The sequence below is a fragment of the Neophocaena asiaeorientalis genome, unplaced genomic scaffold, assembly GCF_003031525.2.
Source record: "Neophocaena asiaeorientalis asiaeorientalis breed wild unplaced genomic scaffold, Neophocaena_asiaeorientalis_V1.1 scaffold5, whole genome shotgun sequence".
NCBI classification, from domain to species: Eukaryota; Metazoa; Chordata; class Mammalia; order Artiodactyla; family Phocoenidae; genus Neophocaena; species Neophocaena asiaeorientalis.
Window position 1 is genome coordinate 2,297,243 of NW_020174698.1, and position 14,322 is coordinate 2,311,564.

Consider the following 14,322-nt stretch of genomic DNA (forward strand, 5'->3'; position numbering starts at 1 on the left):
TACCATGTCGTGATCAAAAGTTGAACCTGTCATGTATCATCCTGCCATTCATTCTATATTTGTTGAGTGCTTACTTCCACGCTAAGCACACTATTAGTCCTCACTGAAAAAAGACTGAGTAGTCAATGCACCTGCCCTTGAGTAGCCTACAGGCTGGTAGGTGAGACTCCTACAAGCAGGTGATTCCAGCAGACTATGGTAGGAACTCTCATGAAGATCTGTGCGTGATGCTTTGGACACACACAGGAAGAAATACTCTAAATCTTCTCTGGGGAGTCCAGGAAGAGTTCCCAGAGGAGGTCAGGCTTGAGCTGAGGCTTATAGGATGATAAAGTATGTGTTAGGTAGATGCTCATAGGAAAAAACATTCTAGCAAAGGGAATAACTTGAGTAAGGTGTGGTATAATATGGTTGTGTTTGGTGAGCATGGGGTCTGATGGAAAGAAGGATAAGAGAGATACAGGAGCCAGGCCTAGTGTGCTCTGCTCAGATGCTTAGACTGTAGCCTTCAGAGAGAGGGGATCCCCAGAGAAGGTAGCTCAGGGAGTGACATGTACAGATTTACAGGATGAAAATACCATTCCAGTGGTAGCACGGTGGTTGAGTTAGAGGTAGCTGAGACCTGGGGCGGGGAAATTGGTTATGAATCCATTGAAATAAAATACAAAAGCCTGAACTAGTGCAGATGTGGAGGATAGGGGTCATAAGGTAAAACTGACAGGATTTTGTGATTGATTGGATGCGATTAGTGAAGTTGGAATCTAGGCTTGTGCTAAGGGCCCTGACTTTATTATACAACTGCATGGATATGGTACCACAGAAATAATAAAAGAGTAAGGAAGATTTGGGGAGATAGAGACAGGGAATGGTGGGAGTAGGATGTGATGAGTTGTTTTAGATATCTTGATTTGTTAGTGGTGTCTGTAGGGCTCCCAGGTAGAAATATTCACTAGGGGGCCAGAAATTCAGGATTGGAATTTGAGAGAACATAGGGCTTCAGAATACAATGGGAGGAGTTAATGTATCCATTGTATTATATCAGGAAAGTTGAAGCTTGTAATGAAGGAGATAGCACAGGAGAAAGGGTTCTGAGAGGAGGCGGCCAAGGACAGAATCCCAGTGGAACACTTACTGGTATTCAATATCTAAGGGACAATCAGGTGAAGGGAAGAAGATTAAGAAAGAGTAATCAGGGCTTCCCTGGTGGCGCAGTGGTTGGGAGTCCTCCTGCTGATGCAGGGGACACGGGTTCGTGCCCCTGTCCGGGAGGATCCCACATGCCGCGGAGTGGCTGGGTCCGTGAGCCATGGCCGCTGAGCCTGCGCGTCTGGAGCCTGTGCTCTGCAACGGGAGAGGCCACAACAGTGAGAGGCCCGCGTACCGCAAAAAAAAAAAGAGCAATCAAAGGGGAAGGAAAGAAGTGGCCTGGAAGCCAGGGGAAAATAGAGGTTCCAGTAGGGTACGGACAGGAGTGTCAGAAACAGGCAGTTAGTTAGGGTCTCAGCATGTGGACATCAGGAGGGTCCTGACACCTTTGCACTAGTGTCATGGATTCATACTAGTAGGAGGATCGAAGAGTAGAATGGGCCTCAGCAAGTGAACTTGTGGAAGTCATTCCCAGAGCCTCTTCACTTGAAGAAAAAAAAAAAAAAAGTCAAGCAGTGGCTGGAGGGAGACCTGGTTCCAGGAACGACTTTTTAAATATTGGAATGACATAAAATGATACCCTAAGGAGTCAAAGCCAGTAGGACAGGTTCAGGTTGAAGGTAGATAAAGAAAGCACACATGGATCTTAGAGAAAGCAGGAGGTTTTTATTGGGAAGACAGATTGATAGATTAGTCTTGGCTTAGAGCAGTGGTTCTCCACTGAGGGTGATTTTGTCGCGCAGGAGACATTTGACAATGCCTGGAGAAATTTTTGCAGATATCTGCAAGGAGAAGGGTACTACTGGCATCTAATGGGTAGAGGTAACAGATGTTGCTAAACATCCTAGAATGCCCGGGACAGCCCCCTCAGCGAAGGATTAGATTGTCTGGCTGTGCTGAGCATAGAGCATCAGCCCCCCGCCGAGACAGGTAAATGTGGAAGAGGATGCAGGTAAGTTGATAGCATGGAAGTCTCGAAATTGAGGATATCTTCATGTTCTCCAAAACTGAAAGGAAGGTCCACTTCAAATGTGAGGGTCATACGAGTGAGATAGGAAGAAGAGTAGTGACTGTTAGAATACCTGTAAGGACAGCAGGAGCAGGGGCTCATGGGGGACATATAAGGAGATTCCTGAGTAGTTCTGGGAGCTGCTATTTGGATGCCATAAAAATCCAGGTGATGTCATTCTGTATTGAATGTGCAGTTGGGTTTTTTCTCAGTAGCGCTTAGCATCTAGGGCCTAGCAGTGGAGAAGGCAGATTTAGTCGGATGCATAACTGGAGCTGTTGTGGGGCGGGGGGTGATGGGGAAGAAGAGGATAAGAGGCTCAGTAACACTGGTCAGACAAGTCACCGGAGTGACACATCATGGAGGGTCACCAGGACCAGAAAGGACGTGCAGTCGGGAGAAGACCGGCAGACTTAGAAAGCAGGTTTCTCTGTAAGCTTGCAGCAAGCCACCCACACCCAAGTGGCAGCAGGAAAGTGTCAAACAGGAAAGCAGTTAACAAACTGGAGCTACGGCCTGTAAAGCCAGATAAAGCTAGATGGGCTTGAGCTCCTTAAGTCATACCATTAACTTAAACCTAATTTTTTGGAGAAGAGGAGCCATGGTTACCTTCCCATCTATGGAGAAGATACCGATGTACTATGCAGATCAAGAAGGCAGGAACTCAATAAAGGACTTTGTAAGCCAACTTTTTTTTTTTTTTTTTGCGGTACACGGGCCTCTCACTGTTGTGGCCTCTCCCGTTGCGGAGCAACAGGCTCCGGACGCGCAGGCTCAGTGGCCATGGCTCACGGGCCCAGCCGCTCCGCGGCATGTGGGATCCTCCCACACCGGGGCACGAACCCGTGTCCCCTGCATCGGCAGGCGGACTCTCAACCACTGCGCCACCAGGGAAGCCCGTAAGCCAACTTTTCATGACAGTGTGAACTGCTGCAGTGAGGGCTCGCTTGTAATTTCAGGTTTTTGTCCCACTAGCTGAAAATAAAGTGGTTTATTTGCTTGGTTCCAAAAAAAAAAAAAAATTCTGTAAAGCCAGAAATTCTTTCGCTTATTTAATATTATGTATCAGATGTCAAGTAACCCAAAGTTATGGTAAATCCACAGAGTTGTGTATAAGAGCTGGAGTGAAATCAAAGGACGTGTTATTAGAATTGAGCTGGTCAAGGAATTAGGACCCAGACTATCGGGCAGGTTGTTCTCTTGGACATTAAAATTCGAGGATGGTTGCCAAGAGTTGGGATGAAGAGGACACAGGTGAACCAGGAGCTGAAGTTCTTAATTCTTGTGTTAGAGCAGATGTGTCAACCTTGGCTTCACATTGAAGTCACATGAGAAATTTTTTAAAATAAATAAATAAATGTCTGTCTCCACACCCACAAATTGATTTAAGTGGGTTGGAATGGGACCTTGGCATGGGTAGATTGCAAAAGCTTTCCAGGTGATTGTAATGTACAGCCAGCATTGAGAAGCATTGTGTTAGAGTGACCACAAGGTCCAAAGGTAACAGCTGCAAAGATAAATAGAGGGTGTTGTAGCCAATGTCAAGGCACCCAAGGAGGAGCGCTCTTAAATAGCCTAAAATCAGCAGCAGAGAGCTAAGAGGAGGCCAGTATTAATTCCAGCCCCCGTGGTTCACGGTTGGGTTCTGTGTGAATGAACAGCTTATGCTGCAAAGAACTGAAACAAAAACAGTTCTTGGTAAAACTCCAGTTTCAAATCCAGCAAGGATTTATGGTGATGGTTGCCTATAACAGTATGGGACTACAAGGGATACAGTTGAAAGGACTGGCATGAAATGTGGCTGTGGGCAAATGTTGCATGTATATTAGTATCCATTGTTTGGAATTCACCAGATTTAAGAATTTAGGAAGATGCTAATATAAATTTAACCTAAAGACATATAATGCAATGAAAGCATTTATAACATCGGCATAGAGTCGTCGTGACAGCTAACAAGATTTGTAGTCTATGTCAGGAACTGTGTGAGATGCTATGAAAGACACAACCTTTACTTGTAGTGGCTTACTGGCTTACTGGTATTCCCAACTCTGCATCATGCTGACCTTTGAAATTAGGGTTACCTACCCCCCACCTTTGTATGTTCCTGTCCAACAGCCTCGAGCTCCTTCTGCCTCAGCCAGAAGAGATATAAGGAACTCTGTCAGTGTCTTTCTGGCTGCCTCTTCCTGACATGCCTGTGTTCCTATGGATGGAAACCTCTTACCTGCTTCTAAGACTCCCCAGTTCTCACTGCCTGTGCCACTGCTCTACTTGGCAGAACTTGCTGCATCATAGTCTTAGTTCAGACTGTAATCGATATTTTAATTCTCTGTGCCTTTTCATCTCACAGACTGATCTCCATGCTTGAAATAGACCTTTATATTCATATTGCAACAAACAATTCTTCAGATGTCCGACTTGACCCTTGAGGTCTGCTTCAGGCTATCCCACTGCCTCCCAAACCCTAATTCTAATAGATCTCAAAGAACTTGTAGATATGCAAGTAAAACATTTAAAAACATAAAATAGGTAAAGCGAGGAAGTTGCAGAGGATAAGAATAAATTTAGGGAAGGAAGTAGAAAAGTTCTCATGGAGAAGACGGAGCTCGAATAAGGCTTTAAGTTTTAAGACGCAAGGATTTCTTTTGTTGAAGAACATGATTTGATCTGCTTTATCTGAATCCATGTGTTAAAATAGAATCTTACATATATGTATTTAACTTTACATGTGGAATGTACCACATGTATAGTTAGACAGTATTTTGCTCTCCTGTGGGAGAAAGTGTAAAGAATGACCTACACGTACGTAAGAAGTCCCTGGGAAACGTTAATGTCATCCCAGGTAACCAAAATGCCTTGGGTACACTCTGAGTCATGACACAAACAGCCAGCCCTTGAGAAATGTGTAACTGGGCTTCCTTAGCACCTGGCATAGTTGTATTTCTTCAGTTTAGTTTCTTTATCAGAATATGTTATAGTTTGATTTTTATCAAGATCCTGCCTTATAAACCTACCACAAATTCTATCAGATGTTTAATTTCATGTGCAAGTTTTATTTTTATTATCATATATAAGGGTTTGGTTTTTTTTTTAAAAAAAGAAGGTCATGAAAAGTGATCTGTGGTAAGTGACTAGAATTGGGGCGTGGGAGGGGTGGGTCCTAAGTTCGTAGAATTATAGAATTGATGACATGGAAGGAACCTTAGAGATCAACCCTGGTGATTCTAGTCAACTCCTTCACTTTGTAGATGAGGAAATCAGGGTAGATCCAGGAAGGTTATAAGGGGTTTGTTCAGAATGACCCTCCTGGTTGGAGCTCGGCCTCCATGCTCTCAGGCCGGTGCCCTTTTTCCTCTACCACCTAGTCAGCAACACAGGTAGACAGCTGTTACCTGCACAGCCAGCCACGTTTTGCTTTTTTACCTCCCTGTTTTATGTTTGTTTCATTGTACACTTTCTTTATGTGGAGGTCTTTAGAATTGTATTGTCTATACTTCTTAAGGAAAAAAGGAAAGAAACCTCCTCAGTAGTTTTTTTTTTTCTTTTTTAAGTTATTTCTATTCAAACTATAGAATAAGAAGTAAAATTATACCTTTTGGCAGCTGCTGAATCTCCTAAGTCCTTCCAAGTGGAACACACCTGTTCTGTCGCTAAATGTACCAGGTACCTTCTAACATTTCATCTGGGTCATTGAAGTGTTAGCGGGTGATGGCAGCATTTGACTTCTCCACTGCAAGAGGAGGGGACGGGCCTTGTTCGTTACTCTCCACAATTGGCTAGAGAATCCCCAGACAAATTAACCTGTACCACAGGGATATAGGAGAACGTTTTCCTCAAGCTCATTCCAGAACATTTTTATCACAGTGTGCTGTAAATTTGCATCTCTTAAAAGGAAGAAAATTGCTGCTATCAGGGAGGAAAGAAACTCAGAAGGTTTGGGAAAAAAGAAGTGCTGACAGTCTTAGTTTATTTGTGTTTGTATCATGGACCATTTCTTTTTTAGGCTCTTTATTTTTGATAGCCTAAGCATTAATCTGTAGCATTCATTTATTTGGGGAGGAAAATTGTCATTAAAGTTCCTTGTATAAAAATTTTAATTAATTTGAGGATTTACACTATAAAAGTAATATACTTTTTTTTTCCTTCATTGGAGTATAATTGCTTTACAACGGTGTGTTAGTTTCTGCTTTGTAACAAAGTGAATCAGCTATACATTTACATAAAAGTAATATACTTTTATATTACTTTTATATTTTATACTTTTTTATATTTCATATACTTTTATATTACTTTTATATATTTTAAAACTCATAGTTTTAAAAATCCAAACAATAAAGAATAGTGTAAATGAAAAATAAAACTCCTCTGTCCTGCTACTAATCATGTTTACTCTGTTTCTTGTATATCCTGTTAAAAATGTTCTCTGCATATGTATACATACATGTCTATTCATGTCTGTTCTTCGTTTTGATGAAACTATGATCATACTTAATATTTTTATTTCGCCAATATATCTTGGACATCTTTTTTTAATCTCTTGAAGTATAGTCGACATACAATATTAGTTTCAGGTGTGCAACATAGTGATTCAGCATTTAATAAATACATTATGATCACCACAGTAAATCTAGTAGCCATCTGTCACTATACAAAATTATTACAATGTTATTGACTGTATTTACTATGCTGTATATCACATCCCTGTAACTTATTTATTTCATAACTGGAAGTTTGTACCTCTTAATCCCCTTCACCTATTTCGCCCAATCCCTCATTCCCCTCCCCATTGGCAATCACCAATTTGTTTTCTGTATCTATGAGTCTGTTTTTGGTTCGTTTTGTTTGTTCATTTGATTTTTAGATTCCACATGTAAGTGAAATCATAGGCTATTTCTCTTTCTCTGTCTGACTTATTTCACTTAGCATAATACCTTCTAGAACCATCCATGTTTTCACAAACGGCAACATTTTCTTTTTATGGCTGGGTAATAGTCCATTGTATATATACCACATCATCTCTAACCATTCATCTGTCAGTGGACACTTAGCTTGCTTCATATCTTAGCTATTGTAAATAATGCTGCAGTGAACATAGGGGTGCATACGTCTTTTTGAATTTGTGTTTTCTTCAGGTAAATACCCAAAAGTGGAATTGCTGCATTATATGGTAGTTCTATTTTTAAAACCTCCATACTGGTTTTCCACAGTGGCTGTACAAATTTACATTCCCACCAACGTGCATAAAGGTTCCCTTTTCTCCACATCCTTGCCAACGCTTGTTATTTTTGGTCTTTTTGAGGATAGCCATTCTGACAGGTGTGAGGTGATATCTCATTATGATTTTGATTTGCATTTTCCTGATGATCACTGATGTTGAGTATCATTTCATGTACCTGTTGGCCATCCGTATGTTTTCTTTGGAAATATGTCTGTTCAGATCCTCTGCCCATTTTTCAGTTGGATTGTTTGTTAGATATTAAGTTGCATACATTATTTTGAATATTAACCCCTGTTAGATGTATCACTTGCAAATTATCTACTCCCTTTCAATAGGTTGCCTTTTCATTTTGTTAATGGTTTCCTTCAGTGTGCAAAAGCTTTTTAGTGAGATGTAGTACCATTTGTTAATTATTGTTTTTGTTGCCTGAGAAGACAGATCCAAAAAATATTGCTGAGACCCATGTCACAGTGTTTACTACCTATGTTCTCTTCCAGGCGTTTTATGGTTTCAAGGCTTACCTTTAAGTCTTTAATTCATTATGAGTTTATTTTTGTATATGTTGGATATCTGTTCTTATTAGCACAGACAATTCTATTCTTTTCATAGTTTCAAGGTACTGAGATGCCCTATTGTCTTTTTCTTAATACCTAAAATGCCCAGGTTCTTTTTAAATTTCTGAAAATGCTTGGTTTTCTTCTTTTTTTAATTTCTAAAACATGAAACCCATGATAAAAGAGTACTTTCTACCTTCAATAAATTTTTCAGTGTTAACACAACCAATTATGTTTTTGTATAAATGCCAGGTGTATAGTGATAATTACAACAAGAATGTTAGATTATTTCTGTGAATGTGAAGACATTAACTGTGATGTTTTATTTTTCTTTCTCTAAAAACTCATTAAATGAATAATAGTTACTAGTTTTTCTATTCCAAGATAATTATTAAAATAGCCGTTATAGCTCATCTCTTCATTTGAGAAAAGTGTTTTTGTTATTTTCAGTATTTTGCTTAGCATATAAAGTCAGTAAGAGCAGGCTGGGTTAATTCAAAAGAGCTGGCTTCCTAACTAAACTGCATACTCCAGTTGTATTCAGAAGCAGCTGTTTTCTTGTTTAGTCCAAAACAAGAGCACAGAACCCCAAAGCATCAGATAACTCCATTGTGGTTCCTCTTCCAGCCAAACACATGCACACAAAATTTTACATTGATAATTCTGTCAACCTATCAGGAAGACAGTAGGCAATGAATAAGTTGCCTTCAGTGTGCATGTGTCTGCCTCATTCTAAAAAACATCTAATTTTTATTTACCCTCTTCATCCCAAAAGTAGTTTATTGAAGCCTGGCTTAATTGTGCTATATATCACTATTTTCAAAAATCACCTCATATAGAGAAAAAATTTTCCCGTTTACTTCTCCATGTACCAGGAGTGCATCTGAATTATTCCTAACCATGGGAATTATATGATTTTATATAATTTATAAAATTTATATAATTTATATAACTATATGATTTATATAATTACTGTGTTAAAGTCCAACAGCAAATTTATAATAGACAGTGGTAGCAGATTTTCCAACTACCTAAAACTTCATGAGCACTAAATCATTGAATACAATCATAATTGCCTTCTTCCTAATGCTAAAGAATAAAATCAATTTATGTATTTTTTACTTTAGTAATTCATTTATCAAAGAAAATACAGTTGATTTAATTGCTAATTTATGTTAAATAGATACAAATTAATATATGCTTGGATTCACTTTAACATTCCAGGAATATGTGAAGTTTTCTTTATCTGAAGAGAACTAAGGCAATATTTTATCTTACAAGTAAATTAAAGCTAAAGTGCTTATTGGTGTCCCTCAGTGCAGATGACACTGATACGTATTTCTTTTTTCTCCATAATTTGGCTCAGTAATTTATAAATATTTTGAGGAAAAATGTTAATTTCAAAAAAAAAAAAAAAAACGTTGTTTACATTTGAAAACTATCTTTTAGTCTAGAGAGTGAGTGGGACCCCGATGATACGACAGCAAAGGCCAGTGTGAGTCACCTCACACGCACAGATTCCACTCCCAACAATAAGGTCCCTAAACGTTCTACACGGAGGAACTCTAAAAGCTTCCAGAATCTCTCCTGCCCTGCAAGGAACCCATAAGGTTTTGACTCTATCACAGGTCTGGTAAAGTTTTACTACTCATTCTCCTCTTACACCATTGCCTCAGCCATTGTCCATGCCAAGTGTACCTCAGCCTGTGCTTTGTCTCTTCCCCCGCAGCTTTGTTTCTTGCTACTTTGGGCAATGCCCCTCCATGTCTCCAAGACCCTCTCACCCTCAACAGAGTGAGACCCCACAAACTGCTTGTCTTCTCACTTTATCTCTCCTGGGAGCAGGACCTAGATCATTGCCAGTGGTTCTGAAATAAAGGGACTGTGAGATAATCCCCCCATAGTCTCTACCGCAAAACTAGGTTTGGGGAATGTTTCATTTTCTTGATGTCTTCCTAACTCGCATTACTTAAGATTTGTACAGAATAACATAAGGGCAAAGTTGTTTTCCAGTTTAACAACCCACTGATTATTCAGCTGGTTTGAGTCTCTGAGCCCATCCTCCATCACGTCTCATTTTCTTACACAAATCTTCCATGAAAACTCAGTTTAGAGAATAATATAAATTCTCAGTAAAGACTTGATAACTGTTTCAATAAACCATTGATAAGTATTTGTAGGACTCCTTCATGACTCTGAGAAGGCAAGTTTGGATTCTAATCTTTGAACGATGAGATACGTGAAAGCATAAAATAAGTGATGCTGTACTGGGTTAAACCAATATTCCCCTTGGTCCATACTCTCTCCAACAGTGACTTTAAGGGCCGTTTGATAGAATAATACAGTGTTTGCTCTCCATGATGATATTTGCAAGTTAACCTAAATATCAGTAATATCCCTCTTATAAGCTATTACAAATCTAAAATGTGAAACATGTTATTGGGAAAGCTTCCCACCAGTCATTCCTAGTCATAAATTGCCCTTTAGATAGTGGCAGAATTGATTGTTATCAGTCCCCCTGTCTTCTGACTTGACAATCAGCATGACCTTTTTTCATAAGTTCTCTGATACCCTAACTCTGCTGTCCTTTTGTTTTGTCAGGCACTCCAGGGTTTCTCAGCCTTGGCACTATTGGCATTTGGGGCTTGATAATTCTTTGTTGACGGGGAATATGTTGTGTATTGTAGGATGTTTAGCAGCCTCCCAGGCCTCTACCCACTAGATGCCAGAAGCACTAACCCTCTCCAGTTGTGACAATCAAAAATGTCTTCCAGACATTGCCAAATTTCCCCTGGGGGTCAAAAGGACCCCACCCACACCCCACAGTTGAGAACTACTGCTCTATTTTAATAGAAATATATATAATATATAATATTTTACACCCATATGAATATGTGTGTTTTTCCTTAAATTACAATTCTTCTTATTTTAAGATCTTGTTAAGGAAACTTTGCTTTCATTTTCCCATCCTGTGCACATATATAAGTAGTGATGTTGGAGTTACAGACTACCCTACTTAAAAACAACAGCTTCACGTAAAGATGTATCCAGCTATGTGAGGCTCAATGTGATGAATACGATTAAGATGTCTCTTAATCAGATTTAGATATCTCCTGACTACCGTTTATTTCCTTTGCTTAAGAAACTTAGCTGTATGCTAAATCTTCACATAGACCATGGAAAATTAACGGTATACTAATGTTATTATTATTATTACTTAGCAATCCCAATAATGTGGTCATAATGGTCCCTGATTTTAACATGGTTATCCTTCAGCTGACATAAAAAAGGAAGTCTTTTTTTTTTTTTTTAAACATCTTTATTGGGGTATAATTGCTTTACAATGGTGTGTTAGTTTCTGCTTTATAACAAAGTGAATCAGCTATACATATACATATGTTCCCATATGGCTTCCCTCTTGATTGTTCCCATTACCATTTTCTTAATTGTTTGGGGTTTATTTTTGTAGGTCTTTTCCTTCTCTTGTGTTTCCTGCCTAGAGAAGTTCCTTTAGCATTTGTTGTAAAGCTGGTTTGGTGGTGCTGAATTCTCTTCGCTTTTGCTTGCCTGTAGAGGTTTTAATTTGTCCATCAGATCTGAATGAGATCCTTGCTGTGTAGAGTAATCTTGGTTGTACGTTTTTGCCTTTCATCACTTTAAATATGTCCTGCCACTCCCTTCTGGCTTGCAGAGTTTCTGCTGAAAGATCAGCTGTCAACCTTATGGGGATTCCCTTGTATGTTAGTTGTTGCTTTTCCCTTGCTGTTTTTAATATTTTTTCTTTGTATTTAAGTTTTTGATAGTTTGATTAATATGTGTCTTGCTGTGATTTTCCTTGGATTTATCCTGTATAGGCCTCTCTGTGCTTCCTGGGCTTGGTTGACTATTTCCTTACCCATATTAGGGAAGTTATCAACTATAATCTCTTCAAATATTTTCTCAGTCCCTTTTTTTTTTCTCTTCTCCTTCTGGAACCCCTATAATTCAAATGTTGTTGTGTTTAATATTGTCCCAGAGGTCTCTGAGACTGTCCTCAGTTCTTTTCATTCTTTTTTCTTTATTCTGCTCTGCGGTAGTTATTTCCACTATTTTACCTACCTGGTCATTTATCTGTTCTTCTGCCTCAGTTATTCTGCTATGGATTCCTTCTAGAGAATTTTTAATTTCATTTATTGTGTTGTTCATTATTGTTTATTTGCTCTTTAGTTCTTCTAGGTCCCTGTTAAACATTTCTTGTATTTTCTCCATTCTATTTGCAAGATTTTTCATCATCTTTACTATCATTACTCTGAAATCTTTTTCCAGTAGACTGCCTATTTCCTCTTCATTTGTTTGGTTTGGTGGGTTTTTACCTTGCTCCTTCACCTGCTGTGTATTTCTCTGTCTTCTCATTTTGCTTAACTTACTGTGTTTGGGGTCTCCTTTCTGCAGGCTGCAGGTTCGTAGTTCCCATTGTTTTTGCTGTCTGTCCCCAGGGGCTAAGGTTGGTTCTGTGGGTTGTGTAGGCTTCCTGGTGGAGGGGACTAGCGCCTGTGTTCTGGTGGGTGAGGCTGGATCTTGTCTTTCTGGTGGGCAGGACCACATCCGGTGATGTGTTTTGGGTTGTCTGTTGCCTTATGATTTTAGGCAGCCTCTCTGCTAATGGGTGGGGTTGTGTTCCTGTCTTGCTAGTTGTTTGGCATAAGGTGTCCAGTGGAGCTGAGTGGAGCTGGGTCTTAGCACTGAGGTGGAGATCTCAGAGAGAGCTTTTGCCATGTGATATTATGTGGGGGCCCGGTAGTCTCTGGTAGACCAATGTCCCAAGCTTGGCTCTCCCACCTCAGAGGTTCAGGCCTCACACCTGGCTGGAGCACCAAGACTCTGTTAGCCACATGGCCAGGTGCGTTGGGAGTTTCTTGCCTTTTGGGAAGTCTGAGGTCTTCTGCCAGTGTTCAGTAGGTGTTCTGTAGGAGCTGTTCCACATGTAGATGTATTTTTGATGTATTTGTGGAGAGGAAGGTGATCTCCATGTCTTACTCCTCCGCCATCTTGAACCTCTCCTATACATATATTTGCTCTCAATAAATTATGAGCCTGAGAGTTACTGTGTCTGTTTAATGTTGTTTGTTAGGAGGGAATTTGAAATCCTTGATGGATAGTGCTAGTAAGAATTGAGATTCAAACCAGAGGAAGGGGTGAAGGCAGGAATGGGAGGAGTTGACAGGGATCACACCATTCCATGCTTACCGGCTACTAAGCAAAGTCAGCTTCACACACAGAGATCAGGAATCAGTCCTGAGCTCTCCAACCCCCACAGCTTATTGGTTTGTTATATGCCAGAGTAGGAGTTCTCAAACAGCTAGGCCTTAGAATCACCTTGGGCACTTGTGTGAAAATATCAGTGCCCAGACTCTACCCTAAACGTGCTACTCTTTGGGAGATGCTCCTTTATATTTGTGAAAGCTCCTTTGTAGACACAGAGTTATGGAATTTTACTAGAGAATGTTCTTCCAGCCTCATCAAAGGAATAACATATCTACTTCAGGCCCTTTGATCTCAGGCTATAAACTTCCAATTGACCTGACTAAATATGAGTCTATAAGCCATTACACACAGCCATGTGAAACCAACAGGAATCAACTTTCCAACATTCATATTCCCCCCAGAGTTCCCACCTTAGTACTGGACGTGTAGGATATTCTCTATGAATGATTACAATTTGATTGAGACAGAGCTCCCCAAAGCTTCATAGATTTGTCAAGGAATAAGATTAGGAAAGGTAGCAAGTAAGAACTGTAAAATAGTAATATGGTGGATGCACAGAAGCCATGCCTAAAAATACACAGTCAATTGTAGTCATTTACAGTAATTATGTTTATAAATTCACCATGAACACTGAATTAGTGAATTCTAAACCAATGCTCCTAGAGGAAATGCAGGATTAGGTTCTTGAGAGCCTCTGGTCACAAGATTTTCATCAACCAATCAATACATAACCTTGTTTTACGTGTATGTCTGTCTAAAGACACTTAATTTAATACAGTTGAGTCATTAAAATTGAACTCCTGTACTGTCACTTGCACCTAAACAAAGCTTAACTAGTACACATACTTTATCTGTGGCAGGCACCTCAGCCTTCTTGAACTTAGTCACACTAGACAACACTGCAACACTATGCTTAGGGACCATTTTAAACAGCAAAATCACCAACAAAGAGCACAAAAATGTGAAAAACATGGCACTAAATAGATCATAAAAAGGACACTTGTTTACTGTATGAGAGCTGAAACAATAAGACGGAGCATGAGAAACATTGCAAGGCGTTGGGAGGTACTAACGTTCCTACCTCAGCTGGGAACATGTGCATTGGGCAGCTCAGATGTGTCACCACTCTGCACCAGTGCATGTATTCAACT

The 14,322-nt window shown here is 39.8% G+C and overlaps 1 protein-coding gene across 2 annotated transcripts in view; it reads left to right on the plus strand.

Moving 5' to 3' along the window:
• The window catches only part of AHI1 (Abelson helper integration site 1), a 204,351-nt gene that overhangs the window by 157,917 nt on the left and 32,112 nt on the right, over positions 1-14,322 (plus strand). The window lies entirely within an intron of this gene.